General features: G+C 43.9%; 1 pseudogene; it reads right to left on the bottom strand.

Moving 5' to 3' along the window:
- Positions 1 to 280: 280 nt before the first annotated feature.
- LOC126249260 (uncharacterized) overlaps positions 281 to 18,073 on the bottom strand; it is a 37,039-nt pseudogene continuing 19,246 nt past the window's right edge.

The raw sequence follows: 18,073 nt of genomic DNA, 5'->3' as shown, positions 1-18,073 counted from the left end.
AGTGAAATCTGCTGTGTAAGATGGGATCTTAAAATTGAAAGTGAACTAAGTTCACTTAACTCTATTACTACATTTTAGTAGTTAGGACCATTCAAGTGACGCAGGATGGTATTTATGGTATTTATTTTACTTTTTGATACCACAGTAAGAACAATGCAATACCGGATGATCATATTTTTATTTTACCTGGTGATACTTGGTTGATGGAAATTAGTTCATATTTTTACTATAGCTGGTGATACTTGGTGGATGGAAATTGGTAGTGAATAAAGACTGGACTCTACAGCAGCTCCAGGTGGCTCTTAAATTTGACTTCCTTCAAATGTCTATGCTTGCAGTAAGGTGGAAGCTCCTCTGGAGACACACAGCTTCATATCGGTTTCTAAAACAGATTTCTCTCAATTTTCAGCCCTCTAAGTGCTAATACACGTGCGTCCACCATTCTGCACTAAGACACTTACGATATTTTATAGCGCCTGGAACATCGTCCAAGGTCGAGTCAAATTTTTTTAGAGATACAGAAACTTCAGCTTCTCATTGCAGATCTCGGTGACACGAGCAGTTTTAACATCAGCAGCCTCTGCAATTCTTTGTATAAGAAGAAGCAAGATACGTGATAGTTTGGTGACATCAGCAGTCGCAACATATCACTGCGTGTTTCTTGCTGATTCAGCAGGATAACAGTTATTAAATTTAGAGAAGACAGCAGGAAAAGTTATTAGTTCACTGTCTCCACCACCACCACTTATAAATGTAAAGGTATTTCTACTACTATGAATAAGGTGGAAATTCCTGACAACGTCTATATTCAAATCAGATTTTTAAAAGTGGACTTACTATATATGCAACTCGGTAACACAAAAGAAATATCTTCCTATATTTTCATTACCTTGCTTTTATTATATCTACTTTATCACAAGTAAATACATTCTCCTCTCCTAGTCATTGCAGCCCGCAGAAGAGTTACCTCTATGGAGGTAAAAATTGAATCGGGCTACGAAGTTATCTGGACGCGTGTAACCGCCCTAGGTTAACATAGATTAAATTTTCGATTTTAGAATCCGGCAGAAAACCCGAGGAGATAACCAAGAATTATTACGCCGGGAAAGCCTACGCAGTCTAATTATGGGATGTTTTTAGCGGCTAACTGATTTCGCTTTAACAGTTGAAGAATCATGTACAGTTAGTGTTTGTTCAGTGGTTCCGAAATATCCCGATAGTGGAGTAATACAATGCTCAGTCACTTAAGTGAGACTGCCTTTCAGAAACCTGAATAGCCACCTTCTGCAGCGCGGACCGCTGCCAAACGTGCAGGAAGAGTGTCAGTGAGCTCCTGGAAGGTATCGACAGGGATGTAGAGCCATGTCAACTACAATGCTGTGCCAACCTGGGCCAGGCTTCTCGGTTGAGGATCCATGGTGCGAACAATACAATCGAAATAGTCCCAGAGATTATCTGTTGGCCTCATATCCGGGGTCGTTGGTGGCCAGAGAAGCACGATAATGTCATCCTGGTTTCTAATGTCGCACGTACACTGCTGGTAGATGTCATGGTGCCGAGAAAAAAGTGCGTGTAGGGGTATAAGAAACCACCAAGGCTTGATGCATACTTGTGCTGATCTATTGTGCATTCCAGATTGATACATCACCCAGGAAATGGCATAAAAAATTTCCCTTTTCCGGTCTGTACCATTCCGATTATTGTTTTGGAGTGTTTTTGGCTTTCAGACGCTTCAAGCCGTCCACGTCAACAGCCATCTGTCCGACGGAGCATAAAACGTGATTCATCTGAAAATGCCGCCTGTCGCCACTCAGTTGCGGTACGGCGTGCCACTTCCAACCTTCAGCAGTCAACATAGCTGCATGAATCAGGCGCCTGCTGCGGATGCCCAAATCAGTAACGATGCTGAACAGTCGTCGAGGAGACATTTCTGGTGTTCCTCGGTTCCTCTGAGCAGTCACTTGCTCAACAGTTGCACGTCTGTTCGCCCATACACATCTCCGCCACCATCATTCATCCTGTCATCTATGGCCCATGGTGCACCACAGTTGCCTCGGCGCCGGTTTTCGATATCGTCTTTTTGTCATACTTTAATCACGGCGTCAACCGAATAGTTTACAAACTCATCCGTTTCTGAAATGCCTTCACCCTTGGCCCAGAGGCCAAAGATCATGCCCTTTTGGACGTCATATTTCCGAAAGAACCGACACCCACACGTTCATGTAATTGATTCGATGGGAAAGAAGAGACACCACACATTCGAATCCACAAACTTCAGTGCAGATGTACAATATCGTTCAGCCTCCTGCGGGAATGGACGAGGACTGCAGATATGTGGCGCTAGGCGGGAGTGTGGGTCGGCCGGGCAGCGTGCAGAGATAGTCTGTGCATTTGCAAGAACTACTGTGGCCAGATGGCGCAACGGTTAACGAAACTGACTAGTGAGCAGGAGATCTCGGCTTCGAGTCCCAGACTCCGGTACGGTAGCTCAGCGTGTTTGGTCAGAGGGTTAGCTACCCTCTGCAACAAAAAACTGAGTGAATGGATCAACGAAGAACTTAAACGTGTGTCATCGGACGCCCGACCGGAACAAATTCAACGAACAATATAGAACAAAATGAGATTAAAAAATTTCCTGGCACACATTTTCACTCGTCGCCGCCAATTCCGCATAAAGTCCCGATGTAAATTGATATAATAAGTTTCTTCCCTTTTTCTTCCTTCTCAGCTTCCACCGTTAATTTACATAAATGAATTATCCATTTACATGCTAAAGAGAAAAGCATGACAAAAAAGTTGCATGAAAGTGTGGTAAAGGAACATACTGAAACAGGGGCGGTACAGAACCGTAGTAAAACTCCTAACTGGGTGCCGCCGACTTAAATCTTATGCATAAAACCACAGAACTAATAATTTCTTCCCTTTTCCATCAAGTGGCATGAAAATTTTAATTTATTGGGGACGCATATGGCGATGTGGAACAACGTGCCATAGTCGCCACCTGAAAGAACATACACATGTGCCACTCTTACTAAAAGAAAAGTCTGGATACTAAGCCAAATGGAAGGTAGCTAAGCCTTCAAGTCCTCAGGGTGAAAAACCCCTATACCATTTTATACCTAGCAGCAATAGCAATAAAAGGGAAACATTGAAAATAGAAGCTATACAGCAAGGTAATAAAACTGCTAACGGTAACTCAACAAGGCTTACGTAAGACAAGACCTGAGACAGTTAAATACTACATCATGAATGACAGGCACATTTTAATTTAGTGAAGAAACACATACCATTGCGCAATAGCGCACTGTAGTCATAGGTTAAAATACTAAAGATACACAAAATTCCTTTAAAAGAGGACATTTTACAGCTATAAATACAGAAACTCGGTGAACCTTGAAGTCCTCACTATGCGCTACTACAATGCTTAGTTGCGGATGTTCATCTTGCAGGACTGTTTGCCCTTTTGAAGGCTACATGTAGCACTGATACCTATCACAACTTCATGAAACTATAGAGGCTGATCCTGGCACATTCCACGATGTTCCACAACAAATTACACATTTTGTCACACTGTGGAAATTATTTCCGAAGAGAGTACTGTACATCAGTGTACGTTCGAGAGTACTGTGAGCGTTTTACAGGTACCACCAGTAATCAAGCTCCACTTTCTCACCTCTGCGGAACACATAGTCGATGGTCATTCCCTTGAACCATGTAAGCGCATAGTATTTTGAGGGAGTAAAGGAATAGTCAGTCAGACAGAGGAGGTCCGAGTTTGCCAAGTCAGGTGTGACGCTGTGGTAACAAACTAAGGTCTTCCGTGTCAGTCGTCAAACTCTGGAGGACGACAGGCACACGAAGCGCTGTTCATCAATGTCCAAGAGGCAACAGTCTGGGCAAGGGAGGGAGTCTGTTAATTCTATATCATGGAGACAGTGTCTCGTCGCACATTTTTTGTTCGTGACCTGACACCACGTCGCGCGCACGGTGATGGGCAGAAAATGGTGGTGTATCGTTTTCCACACTCGTCGCCAATGGACAAATGGGTATTTGGTTTCTACCACATTACGTACAACCGCCCGGAGAAGGGTGGTGTAAGAAACTTTTGCCTTTGGCGAGAGAGTTGCTGGGAGATCCGAAATCACATAGCTGCGTTCGAGAATGAATGTCGACACACGGCAGAGCTGTGTCATGACATGCGCCACCGACATCTGCAGCACGTGAGAGACGGGAACCAGAACCCCCCCCACACAGAAGACCCGTGAAGGAGGCGTCTTGACTGGTCCACCGTTTCTGCATATTGCTCATATAGAAGAAAGCTGCCCGTGCCCTGACATTAACGACTCCCAGCCCTCCATCGTGTAGGGGTAGGGCGAGAGTGTCATAACGTACTTAAAACATGTGTCCTACAGGTAGCTAATAACCGAAGGCTGCCTGATTTCTTCGACCTATCACCACCGGTAGGAGGAGGACCTGTATCATCTGATTGACTTTTGATGCCGCGTAGAGGTTCAGCTATTCAACAAAGTTCAGTAACTGGTGAGAGGAGGGCAACAGCGTCTGGCGCAAGAACGCGCCTGATACCCAACGCCATTGACTTGCTGATATTCCGAAGACTGCCCGACACCTGTCCGTATCACTACATCCAGTTTACTACACTATGGTCTTCATTGATGGAATTACAGAGCAGCAACAGGTCGTCGGCGTAAACCGTTTAGCGGAAGGTGATGTCCCACAACGTGATGATAGTTAACCTTTTGTTGAGACCCCTGAGGACTGGCTCGAGCGCGATTGCATGAAGGTGGGTAGAAAGGGGGCAATCTTGTCGTTGAGGCCTCTCCATAGGTACTGGACTCACCATTCAATCCCATACAATCACTTATAGGAGGAAGTTATGGGGCACTCTAACGAAGGCCCGATCGGAATCGAGGGAGACGATTGCCACTTATGGACGGAACGTCGAGGCGATCGCTATTGAGTCCCTACAGCCACCGGTGGTCATTTGTATGTTGGCATCTCCCTCTTGCAAAGTTTGTTCTGGGACGAGAATCATTGGCAATGTGGTCTTAATATGGCTGGCTAAAAACCTGGCGAAGAACTGTAGTCGGCATTCATTTATGACCGATATTCATTGACCAATTGCCGTCCCGCTGGCTTGTGTACTAATACAAGAAGTTCTCGATAGAAATAGGTAGTATAGTGCAATCAGGGGACATGAGTTCATAACCGGCCGGTGTGGCTGAGCGGTTCTAGGCGCTTCAGTCTGGAACTGCGTGACCGCTACGGTCGCAGGTTCGAATCCTGCCTCGGGCATGGATGTGTGTGATGTCCTTAGGTTGGTTAGGTTTAAGTAGTTCTAAGTTCTAGGGGGGACTGATGACCACAGATGTTAAGTCTCATTGTGCTCAGAGCCATTTGACATGAGTTCATAGAACACTGTAACCCAGCAGGGCATCATGAAATCACGTAAAGTTAGGTAAAACTCGAGTGCTAATCTTTCAAGCCCTGGAGAATTATTGACCGCACACTTGTCAAAGGTGTCCCCCACCTCATCAGGCAAGATTTCCTCCGTTAACGCCATCACTGTCATCTTGTCGATAACCTGCTGTAACGCATCGGCAGTGGCTTCGTCATCTACGTTCTTTCCAGGTAAAAATGACGAAAATGATCCTCCATGACTTTCACTATGATTACTTGGGTCGTACAGAAGCTACCGTCTAGTGCCGCAAGGGGTGTAATTAACCGTCAGCGATGTCGGCGCATGGCTGCTACAATATGACGCATGGCTTCTAATCGGCGCTTCGTCAACAATAGTATGTGAGCCTTAATTCGGTTTTGATCTCAATGTCTGTGCGGCGATAGGGGCAGAGCGTCGCGGTCACTAAACGCTGCGTAGTAGAAATCCAGGGTGTGCCGTTGCCATGCAGTCGTGTCCTTGCCAAACTGCATAAGTGTCTTGCGGACAGCCGGTTTGACACAGAGGACCCATCACACCAAAGTCCTGGGATATCGAGACTGACGTTTTTCACAGATGGCCAATGTTATGGCAACTTGCTGACTGCTATCCGGCTCCTGGAGGTGAGTTACATTCATCTTTCAAAAGTCGTTACCAGCCCAGACATGTTGGGGATGGAGATGAATAGTGAAGATATAGACGCTGTGATAAGAGAAGGCTACCACTCCCTGCTTAAGACCTCGAGCGATATATATGGATGCAGTCGGCTCGTCAAACGACTGGTAAGATGCGTGAGTCCAGGACTGTTACGTTGTACCTCTTCCTACGTGTCGTACAAGTGAAGATCGTCAATCACCATGCCATCTCCGGACAAGGTGTATAGAGCGGGGTTTGATCCTTTGGATCAAGGACGATAGTAAAATCACTGGCTAAGACGCCCTAGAAAAGGAGGGTTCGATGTCCGTGGAGTAGAACCTGGCCCAGTCACAACATTTAGTTGGGCTATAGGGTGGACAAACATTAATGAATCGGATGTCGAGTGCTGTGACCGCTAATACTCGTGCAGAAGGGAGTACGTGATGTCGGTGGCCTTAACGGCGTCCCACATTAATATCACTACACCGGTGTCTGCTGGACCACCAGGCGTCATGTACGTTACGTAATCATTAACGTCCGCGAATGCATACGTCTGCTCTTCTTGCAGGAATATAAACTCGACTCCTGTGGCTGGTATTACTTCCCACAGGAGTTGGATCCGTGCAAGGGACTTAACCATGTTGATCTTCATCGTGGACAAGTCATGAGCCTGGCTGACCGGTTCAATCCACCGCCGCAAATATGCCAACCAATCACGGGAACAAGAGGGTTTTCGTGCGGGACCTTCGTCTCGGGAACTAGCAAGACGAGGTTCTGCCACGTGCTCTCATGCCCGGTCGCCTCCGATGTCATAGCACGCCGTTCCCTGCTGCTCCGACCTCTATACTTTGATCAGACCTTCCTATACTTTGACTAAAGTGCAATAAGTCTTCAGCCATGGTAACTGAATAGAGTTTCTACAGTCAATTTACCCGACGGCCATCCTTCATTCATAAGACCGTTCGACCAGCCGTGGACAATTGGCATCAGAATCGTAATGAAGTGACTTGTTCTTTTTACTTACGGCTTGACACAGAAATTAGGAGTGTGGAGTGTTATCTTAGCGCGCGAGGCGCGTGTTCTTTGTGTCAGCACCGTTGAGTATCCGTGGTTAGCGTTGCAGTAGCTGCAGACTCTGCGCTGCCTTCGTAGCACATTTTCTATGCAGTCTCCACGGAGACGCCACTCCCGACATAGGAGCTATGCTGCTACTGTCACCTACGGCTCTTTTCACACTACACGGTTTTGACAGGACGGCAAAAAATCGATGTAAATCCGAAAGGGCGACAGGTTCACACTATGCGGTCTTTGCATGGCATTATTCCGTCCGCCCGTCTTTAAGTCCAGTTTATAGTATGTACTGTTTCCGTTATAATGAATCGTAAACAAATTATTGCATTATGTTTATACACTGATGAGCCAAAACATTAGGACCACATGCTTAACAGCTTACTTGTCCGTCTTTCGAAAGAAATACATCATTTATTCTGCGTATCAGGTATCCGACAGGTTGGTCGTAGATTGGTGAAGGTATGTGGCATTAGTTTTCTACGTACAGGTCATGAAATTCGCGTAAATAACGGGCCGCTGATTTTCGTACGTGGTGATGGCGCCCGATAGCGGCGCAGATGAGTTCAATAGGATTTACATTAGGTGAAACTGGTCGCCGAGACATCAACGTGAGTTCACTATAATGCTCCTCGAACCACAGTAGCACGGACAATTATACTGCTCGAGGATGACATCGCCATAAGGAAAGACAGCAAGCATGAGGGGATGCAGGTGGTTCGCAGCTGTTATTGTGTGTTTGATTACTACCACAGGTCCCATGCAAGTGCAGGGTAGTTTCTCTTGTAGCATAATACTGCTCCCACCAGCTTGTGTCCGCGTTGCGCTGCACGTTTCCAGCAGATATTCACCTAAATGACGACGTTTCTGGAGACTACCATCGACTTAATGTAGCAAAAGTGTGATTCACCCGGGGAGCCACCACGTTTCCATTGACAGATAATGGATTCCTTATGGTCCCGTGGACAATGCAGTGGTAACTGACGACGTCGTTGGGTCAACATGTGAACATGTAGGGGTGGTCTGCTGCGGAGCTCCACGTCCAACAATCTACGACAATGGCGTGCTCCGAAACATTTGTGCGTGCACCAGCATTGTGGTATTTCGGCAGGGATGCCACAGATCTGCATACAGAGCAGACAAACCCCACGTCCTGTGAAGAGTAGTAGACGTCCAGCTATTTACAACCTATTGGTAGATGCACTGTCCATGTAGCTCATTCCGTAGATGCTCACGACAGTCGCAAGTGAACTTTCGACGAGCTTAGCCGTTTTCGAGATACTCGTTGACGGGCTCTGCGTAATAATAATCTGCCCTTTGGGCTTCCCCATTTGCAGGCCATATCTTCGCTACAGTGATCTCCCGTCCATGTCTGCTCCGCTTACATACTTACGTTACCGCGTAACGTGCCCGGAACGCCAGCAGGCGGCATCAAACGCAGTAGTGGGCAGTGGTCATAATGTTTTGGCTTATCAGTGAATAATCGTCGTCGAAAGAGACAACAACGTAAACATCATGTTTGAGTGCATGCTATCAATGAAAGGAAAGAGGAAGTAGGCTTATTGTATACCTTATTTTAGGTTTTTCGGAAAGAGGGAAACAAGTTTTTCAATTTTTTCTAATGTCTGAGCCTCATTTAATGGATTACTTCAAAAATTCAGGAATTCTCTGCAGCGCCAAAACACACAATTTAGGAATGTGTACAACTAATTGAGATTTTGGCCGTTGTATTAATGTAAATTTAAACACATGCTTGATTGTGTGTATTTACTGGAATTGTACCATTCTAATAGGTTATTAGAATGTTGCATACTGAATGAAAAAACAACACAAATTATCTCAATATGCCTTTATCGAACAATATAACATTGCAAAATGAAATATATAGAAAGCAAAAAATACATATATCTTTTGAGTAGTGAACTAATAAATAGTTACTTGTACCAAAATCAATACCGTCTGTAATTGATGATGCACCGAAGCCACAGAAAAACTATTCTTCTCGCTTTCTGGAGAGGCGAAGCCCCGAAAATAACGTGATACTTCAGACGGTTAGTCTTGATTATTCCCAATTGTAGATGGCTAAGACTGGTTGAGTATAAGCATTTCTTGAAGTATGGGTGCTTGGTTATTACCAGTTTTAGACTGCTGACGTTGGTGAGGTATGGGTAGTTGGGCGTAAGCTTGAGGCGTTAGGCCATACATGTTCAATTGTTCGCGGTAAAATGGAGGTTGATTAGGGGTGTTGAGAAACTGTTGGGACTGAAATTGAGTTATACTTGGAGGCTGCAGAAAATCCAGCTGAGGATAATTGGAGACCTGCTGCTACGGAAAATGAAGTGGACGAGGGTGCACTGTTTTCGTTTTTTCTTTGATGTTTTCTATGGCGTTCAAAACTCCCGTATTAAGTTGTAGGAATTCTTCATCATTAAAGTTACAGGTAAGACATATGAGACTTTGTAGAAAGCCACTTTGCTATAAGATTTCTCTCCTTCTATTGCTTTAAAAATTCTCAGTTCAACCACATCAGATTTCTTATGTTTCTTAACTGTTGGTATACGAGTACATGTTGTTTCTTTAGTAACTTGAGTAGAAACACCCAAAATATCAGCGAAGCTTGCAGTTGCAGCTCCATGCCTTCTTCCCCTTCATTTTGTGTTCCATGCTCTGCTCTGTACTATCAGCGTACTCTCATTCTTCATAGGTCTTAGTTGAGAACTACAGTGGACCAAAATATACATATTTGTTCACCTTTAACGATTTCGAGTCACTTGTCTCGTTGACCTTGGTCTTTTTCTTGTACTTCGAAAATGAATCTCGAAGATTAGTCCATCTCCTTGTTACTTGTTTAACTGAAACAGAACAATTATTAAGAGGTAACTGTAACTGTAGGTGAAGGTTCAAAGTTTTGTACATGACTTTACCTTTCTAGGTATCTCGCAAGTGTTTGTACTTTTACTGATGTTCACTGCAATTATAGAATCGAAGTTTCTACGGAAAGTAAAATAGTACAAGATGTATGTAGAGCAATCTGATCCGTAGTGTGAGAGGACTGCATTCCAGCGTTAGCCCTAGACATGTGGAACTCGACAGCCTCTAGGTTTGAAACTGCAGCATATTTCCCACACTGCATCCGAGCAGTCGATGGAAAACACATCCGTCTTACTTACCCGTTTGACTCAGGTTCAGTGTATTTTAACTATAATGAATGTAATACTTTGGTTCTAATTTCATTTGCAGACCCCAAATATAGATCTGTATATGTTGATATAGGAAGTTAAGGTACGGACGACGACTCATCAATATTTAAGTTGTCCAGTTTCTGGCATTAAATAGAAAAATTGGAAGCAAGAACTACCAGAAGAAAAATCTCTCCAGGAATGGAAAGTCCAAATACAACTTACCTCATCCTCGTGGATGAGACTTTTAGATGACATTAGCATTTGGTGAGACCCTTCGGAGAAGAAAATCTAAAAGTGGAGGAAAGAATATTTTATTATCGTCTGAGCAGAGCTAGAAGATACGCCAAGTGTGCCTTTGGTATTCTCACTAACAATTGGGGCATATTTCACCGGATCATTAATGTATAACCAGATTATACTGTCATTATTGCAAATGCTTGCACTGTATTACATAATTTTGTTCTTGAAAGAGACAAACATAGCGATGTAGATACAATGCCTATCACAGATTTGGAGGAGTTACCACAAGACCAAAGAATAAGATGAGGACCAGCTGCGAACAAGGTAAAAAATGTTTTTGTAAATATTTCGTTTTTGACCTCGGAAGTGTGCCATAGCAAATGGCTAAAATATAAAGTTACATCGAGAAATTGTAGCTAAACCAAAACAAGCATTAAAAAGTGTTTCTGCACAATATTCCCTTCTTTCAAGAACATAAATGCGGTACCTATGTACAAAAATAACAGTATTAGTCAAAATCTACTTACCAAATCCATTTTTGTCCTTATCATTAAGAGTATCAAAATCTGGGAGCGATTCTACGCAAACTTCACGCCACACATCTTTCGTATCGTTCCTGTCCTTGAAGATGTCAAGAAATTCTCCCACAGCGCTGGTTGGACTTCCACAAGGGTAATCAGAACTTCAGCATCAATATTTTCAATATTTTTAAACAAATAAATAGATAATACAAAACGTAAATGCAACCATACACTCGCGGTAGCAACTGGCCACTGACCGTACTGTTTGAAGTCACTAAAAGCACTATTTAAAGTGACTATTTGATCACGTACACGAATGCGGTATCGGTCGCCGTCCGGGCGCCGTGGTGGCAGTGGCAGTGGATGGCTCCTACACAGCACGGTTACTGCATCTTACCGTCACCGTGTAATGTAAAAGGGGCCATGCTCTCCTTCATTCCACGAAAAAGCCCTCGCCGTTCGATTTTTTGCCGTACGGTCAAAACCGTATAGTGTGAAAAGAGGCTACGGGCTGCCACTGTGCTGCCTCTTTGACGCCTTCTTCAGTGCCGTCTACGACGCCACATCAGCATGATGTAGTCCGCCACATTCACCGTTGCTGACGACGTCACCCCGACGCCGCCTCAGCGCGTCGATACCGCCGCCGTTGGCTTTGTAACCACGTCGGCAGCGCGTTCGCACCCTTTAGGCGCGGGTGAAATCAGTTCGGATGAACTTGACAGGGCTTTGACCGAACATGTTAGAAGATTAACTGGAAAAGTGTGACGGACTTGGAGGAGTAAGCTTTTTTTTAATGAAAGGTGTGCCTAGAGGTAACCTTATGTCAACTTTCGTGAGTGAGCCAAACGACAGTATAGGAAAATGCCACTGAGTTCGAATACTCGGCAAATGGACTAGTGAAACGCTATGCCGATAAGAAGAGTGTTGTGTATTACAGAGATAAGTTATCTACCCCCCGGCAGCAAACGGGTGAGGATCTTGAAGTACACTATACGAAAAAAAAAAAAAAAACAATTATGAAGGAAATACGCGGCTGGGACGGAACTCAGTACATGTGACGTACATTTACAGAGAAACAAACCATTACAATTTCAGAAAAAATGGGTGATTTATTCAAAATAAAGAGCTACAGAAACTGAGCAGGTCAGTTACACGTTGGTCCACCTCTTGCCCTTATGCATGCTGTTATACGGCTTGCCATTGATTGATAGAGTTGTTAGATGTCGTCCAAATGGATATCGTACCAAATTCTGTCCAACTGGCGAGTTAAATCGTTAAAATTCTGAGATTGTTGGATGGCCCTGTGCATAATCCTCCAAACATTTTCAACCGGGGGAGGTCTGGCGAGCTTGCTGGTCAGGGTAGGGTAAGGCAAGAACGAAGACAAGCAGTAGAAACTCTCTCCGTCTACTTGTGGGAATCAGCTTACTAAAATGTAAGCCATGAAGAGCAACAAAACGGGGCGTAGAATATTGTCGACGTACCATTGTGCTGTAAGGGTGGCGTAGATGACAACGAAAAGGGTCCCGTATGAAAGGAAATGGCACTCCAGACCATCACTCCTGGTTGTTGGGCCGTATGGGGAGCAACATTCAGGTCTCATCTCTGTCCAGGGCGTCTCCAGGCATGTCTTCTGCGTGATTCGCATTGACTGGAGTAGGATTGTCTTCAGTGATGAGTCCCGCTTCGAACTGAGCCTCGATGGCCAGCGAAGAAGTGTCTGGAGATGTTTCGGACTGGTGTGGGATACCAACCGGACTGTCACCCGCCAAAGGCTAGACAACGAGGAGTGATGGTCTCGGGTGCCAATTGTTTCCACAGCAGGATCCATCTGGTTGTCATCCGCGGCACCCTTATAGCACACCGGTACGTCGACGATATTTTATGTCCCATTTTGTTGACCTTCTTGGCAAGACATCCTGGGCTTACATTTGAACAATATTGTGCCCTCCCGCACCCGGCGAGAGTTTCTATTCCTTGTCTTCGTGCTTTTGAAACCCTACCTTTGCCAGCAAGGTCGCTGGGTCTCTCCACAATTCAGAACGTTTGAAGCATTATGAGCAGGGCCCTACAACCAGCTCGCCATTTTGACGGTGTATCGGACCAATGGAATAGAATATGGCACTACATCCCTCAGGAGGTCTCCAACAACTCTGTCAATCAGTGCCAAGCTGAATAACTATTTGCATAAGGGCCAGAGGCGGTCCAACTCGTTATTGTCTCAATCTGTGAAGCTTTTTCTCTTGAATAAATTATCCAATTATTCTGAAATTGTGACAATTTGTTTGTCTGTACATGGACATCACATCTATCGACTGCCGTCCCACTCGTATTATTCCTTGATGGTGCGTCGTTTCTTTGTGCGAAACCACGAACCACGGCGTGTTTTCAGTCACGCAGTGCACTGCGAACGTTGTGGTCGGCAGGGGCACATGGTTAATAGGTACCCTGCTCTCTATTGACACAGTTGTGGTGAGGTAGGACGTATACGATCCCGTGGTCCCACAAAGCAAGATGTTAAGGGAAGAAACTGCAAAAGGTACAGCAATAAATAAGGAACAGATGTAGTTAGCAGCCTCATGAGGGAGAGAAACAGTCAACAAATCGCCTCCTCACCGCCACCTACCTTGCCAACAATTCACCTGGCTCAGTCGTAGCCAGGCAGTCCCCGTCAGCCGTAGCGCCGGCAGAAAAATGTACCTAGTCCACTATGGAATGACTATGACGCTATAGAAATTTTAGACGAACATGACGAACTCCCTATGCGGTTCTGTGGCTTTGCAGCGGCCCAGTATTCTGTCCCCGGTTTTATACACCGCAGACGATGACTTAGACGCCCCAGAACACCGAGTAAGCCATGGCGAAAATAAGTGGGCTGTATGTTGATACCTACTGGGGAGCGCTGTCCTGGGTCAGTTTTGGAACTAGTTGATCGTATGTTGGTAACGTTCAATTCGGTTAAGCCGGTAATGGTTTGGTATCTGCTGTACATACACTAGCGTGAAAAACCAAAAGATCCGCCCATCATTTGTGTTTCCCTAAACCGCGTATCATGGTGTTAGAACAACATTCTTAAACAGCAACGTAAGGGAGTAAAGTTCTTCGGCTGATAATGAGAATTCAACAGAGGTTTAGCTATTTGCAATGTAGTAGTATTGATGTTCACGTATAGTATATGTCATTGTTTTGTACCCTGATGTTCGCCAGAATTATTTATCAAGTGAATGTCCGTGGCTAGTTCCATTATGGACGATTCTTTCTGTGGTTTTTGTTGACTGTTATTCTGCATCTTTTAGTGTAAAAGCAGCGTATCCACATATGTGAAGTTGCATTATCCGTTTTTGGTATGCCTGTAGTTAGCTGTTGATAGTCCTCTTGTCTGACGAGGTTAAAAACTTTTTTTTTCCATCTTGTCTTTCCATTTCCGGAGAAACAGTTTAAATTGTGTTGAATATTTTGCTGACGGCACCTGCATTTATTGTAATATGTCCATTTTGTTATTCCTGTTTGCCGAGCTATGCTGCGCTATGCTATGCGTTATTTAGTAGAATTGGAACAAGGACCGCTAATGCCAGTATCACCACTGTGTCAAAGAAAGCATCGAATTCAGTATAAAGAAAGTAATTAAAGACATGTGCCAAGAGTACACTAACACCCTGCATAACTGTTTTAAGCAAAGAATATTGCACAGAACATACGGATCTACATACGTAAAAACACATATTGTGACGCTGTGCAGATACTAAAAACACGACTATGCACAACATACTGTCGCAGTACACCATACTCTGGCTCAGTGCCATGATTTCTGGGAAAAGGTAAGAGTACACTCTGGGGGCATATATTTAGTTGAGATAGTTGAGTTTATTGAGGTTATCGAGTTAACGTTATTTGAGGAGATTATTTTTATTTGTACATTTTGTAACACTAAGTTGATTTGTTGATGTATTATTGTGAACTGAGAGAGTATTGTCTTGCCATGTCTCGTAAATGAGCTCAATAAAACATACCGTTGAAGACGTAGTTAAAGAACACTGGTAAACACATTATGTTTTTGAATTTCCAGTATATTGTGTTAGTAACTGGACAGTGACTTGTATTAACCAGTCTGATGTATAAAACAGCCAAACTGGAGATATTGAAATCCTTTTTATTTAACCGATGTCTACTTTCAGATATCAGAACACATTGTCAAATCATCCAAACAGAAAAATTTCTGTACTCCGTGGTTTCACACAGACCATGTTAATATCGTACGTACTTGGGTGTAACTCAAGTTTTTTCAGTGATTATTGGCAGGAAAAACACTTATATTCTAGATATACACCAACATGTTAATGAATTTAAAACTGTAATGAATTTGCTTTCTGTGAGTTACACACTGAAGCGCCAAAGAAACTGGTATAAGCATGTGTATTCAAATACAGAGATATGTAAACAGGCAGAATGCTGCGCTTCGGTCAGCAACGCCTATATAAGACAACAAGTATCTGGCGCAGTTGTTAGATCGTGTACTGCTGCTACAATGACAGGTTATCAAGATTTAAATGGGTTTGAACGTGGTGTTATTGTCAGTGCACGAGCGATGGCGCGCATCGTCTGGGAGGTAGCGATGCAGTGCGAATTTCGCGAACGACCCTTTCAGAAATCAGGTAAAACATCAAATCTTCGAGATTGCTGCGGCCGGAAAAAGATCCTGCAAGAACGGGACCAATGACGACTGAAGAAAAAACAAGGAGAGGAGAATGTAAGTAAAATGAACAACTGATAGTGCGTAATTTTAAACTCGCGAAATTGAAGTAAATGACTGGAATCGTTGCTTTTGCACAGGCCTGCTGCAGCATCCAAACTGCTGTCGAGATTGTACTACTGTAGTAACTGAAGATCCATGTAATTTGCCAGCTGAAGATGGGTGCAAACCCGAAATGCATATTGGCATAAATAAAACGCATTAAAAAGTGGCTGGTTGCTGTATTTTTACAGTGAAATATCATTTGGAATAATGTCTCTCCATTCAACCACACACTTGTGTTGGAGCCTATGGAGATGTCTTTTAGTGATTATAACCACTGGTGAATAATATTTGTGGAATGTCATATCTTGAAACGACCCACCTTTTTCTGCTAAGGGCGCTATACGGCAAAACTCTAGCATGCTTTAGACAGCCTCTCTGCATCTTGTAACGGTTCCCCAGCCTATGACATGCCCTCCCTGCAGCTTTCTCCATGTGATCGTTGGATTTTATGACGGAAGTGAGCAGAAGTTGGAGAACGTTATATCCCCTGGAAAAACAGTTGAATTGAGGTAATGCGACAGGCCCGTGTTTTGACCATTCGGTGGAAATGGGAACATATTGTCGTAGCTCCACCAGCTGTTACAACGAGTAAGCCTAGAGCCGAGCGAAGGATTCTCCTGCAACACAAGGTACTAGAAAAGATAGTATGAGCAGTTACAGTGGTGTTTCTTATTGTGAAAATTAGGAAGACTACACATCATACGGGGTCTGAAAGAAGGACTAGGATTTTGCTACTGCGATATTTCTCCAAATGCCATACTCATACTACAGTCCGAAATAGATCTGCACCCCTCAGGGTGCATTCATGTCTGTCACTCAAACATTCTCTCTATCCTTGTTATTTTGTACCATCCAGCAAGAAAAATTGCGAACTACGAAAACTCCACTAACGTCATCCGGTAGAGAATTCAGGATATTACGACATCCTTCTCTTCCACTATATTGAAAACGAATACTGTCTACATGCTGACATTAAGCATTTATGGCAATCCTATTAAATGCTCCATTGGAGCAGGTGGCCAGTGATCGACTTCGCTTGCACAGACTAGTGTAAAGTTTCACAACCAGTATTGTGGGAGGACCATATCGCACAGGATATCAATCACAGCTCAGTAGTGTGTTTACATTTTGCGGCGTGCACTGCAGCTGTAGCGGATATAAGCTAAGTACTGACAAACTTATTTGTGCTCTGTAATACAGTTGTTAAATTTAATATATTTCAGCGGTGTTGCGTGCCGTTTGTGGCGAAATAACGACTTAATAAACTTTTGTAATCGTTCGCTCGCTGTGTTTTATAGAGCTTTCAGTGTGTTGAAGTCGTTTAGTAAATTTCGTGCTTTAGTTTTCAACTGACGTTTATTATTCTTTCTAGTGAAATATTTCAGTAAAATTTTCATTTAGTTTCTTAACTTCGCTTAGTGTTACAGTGGTCGTTTTAGTTTTTTGGTTTTAGCTAATAATTTTGTGAAGTTCTGCTGGTATTGGTATCGGCTGTGTTGTAGTAGTATTAACACAAGTAGCTGCTTTCTTAGTAGGCATAGAATTTCGAGACCATTATTGTTAGTTCTTAAATAGTTCTACTGGTGTAACTAACTTTGGTAACATTGACGTATAGTTTTTTTCAGTAACTGTAAAATTTTTACCATGAGTGAAAAGTGTGGGCTCTGTCGTAGGTTTGTGAGTAGTGGATTACGGTGTGGGATTTGTTCAAAGTATTTTCATTGGGGGGAATGCAGTGGGGAAGCCAGTGGTCATTTTAGGGAGATCCTCTCCTGGGAATGTAGAATCTGTAGTAGAAACAAGTTAATACAGGAGCAGGAGCGTAAGATCTGTACCCTTCAGGTGCAGTTACAATGTGCAAAGGAGGAACTAGATAGGTTGAGGAGGGTGAAGGGTGGTGGGGAATGGGAACTGGCAGTTGGCAAGAAGGTAGCTAGGAAGAGGAGGTATTCAGACAGTTTTACTTTGCATAAATGCAATAGATACGACCAACTGTCGGAGTTGAGTGGAGAGGAGCCTCGTGTAGCCGTAGATGTAGGTAACTTGCAGCAGTCCTCAGCAATTAGGAGGCCTAGGTTAGTTGCAAAGTCATGCAGAAAGAAGGTTCTGCTGCTAGGTAGTTCCCACGGTAGAGGTGTGGGCCAGCAGTTGCAGGAAGTGTTGGGGAGTCAGTACC

The sequence above is a fragment of the Schistocerca nitens genome, chromosome 3 (assembly GCF_023898315.1).
Source record: "Schistocerca nitens isolate TAMUIC-IGC-003100 chromosome 3, iqSchNite1.1, whole genome shotgun sequence".
Classification (NCBI taxonomy): domain Eukaryota; kingdom Metazoa; phylum Arthropoda; class Insecta; order Orthoptera; family Acrididae; genus Schistocerca; species Schistocerca nitens.
Note: the sequence above shows the minus strand (reverse complement) of the source record. Positions and strands in the feature narration are given on the sequence as shown.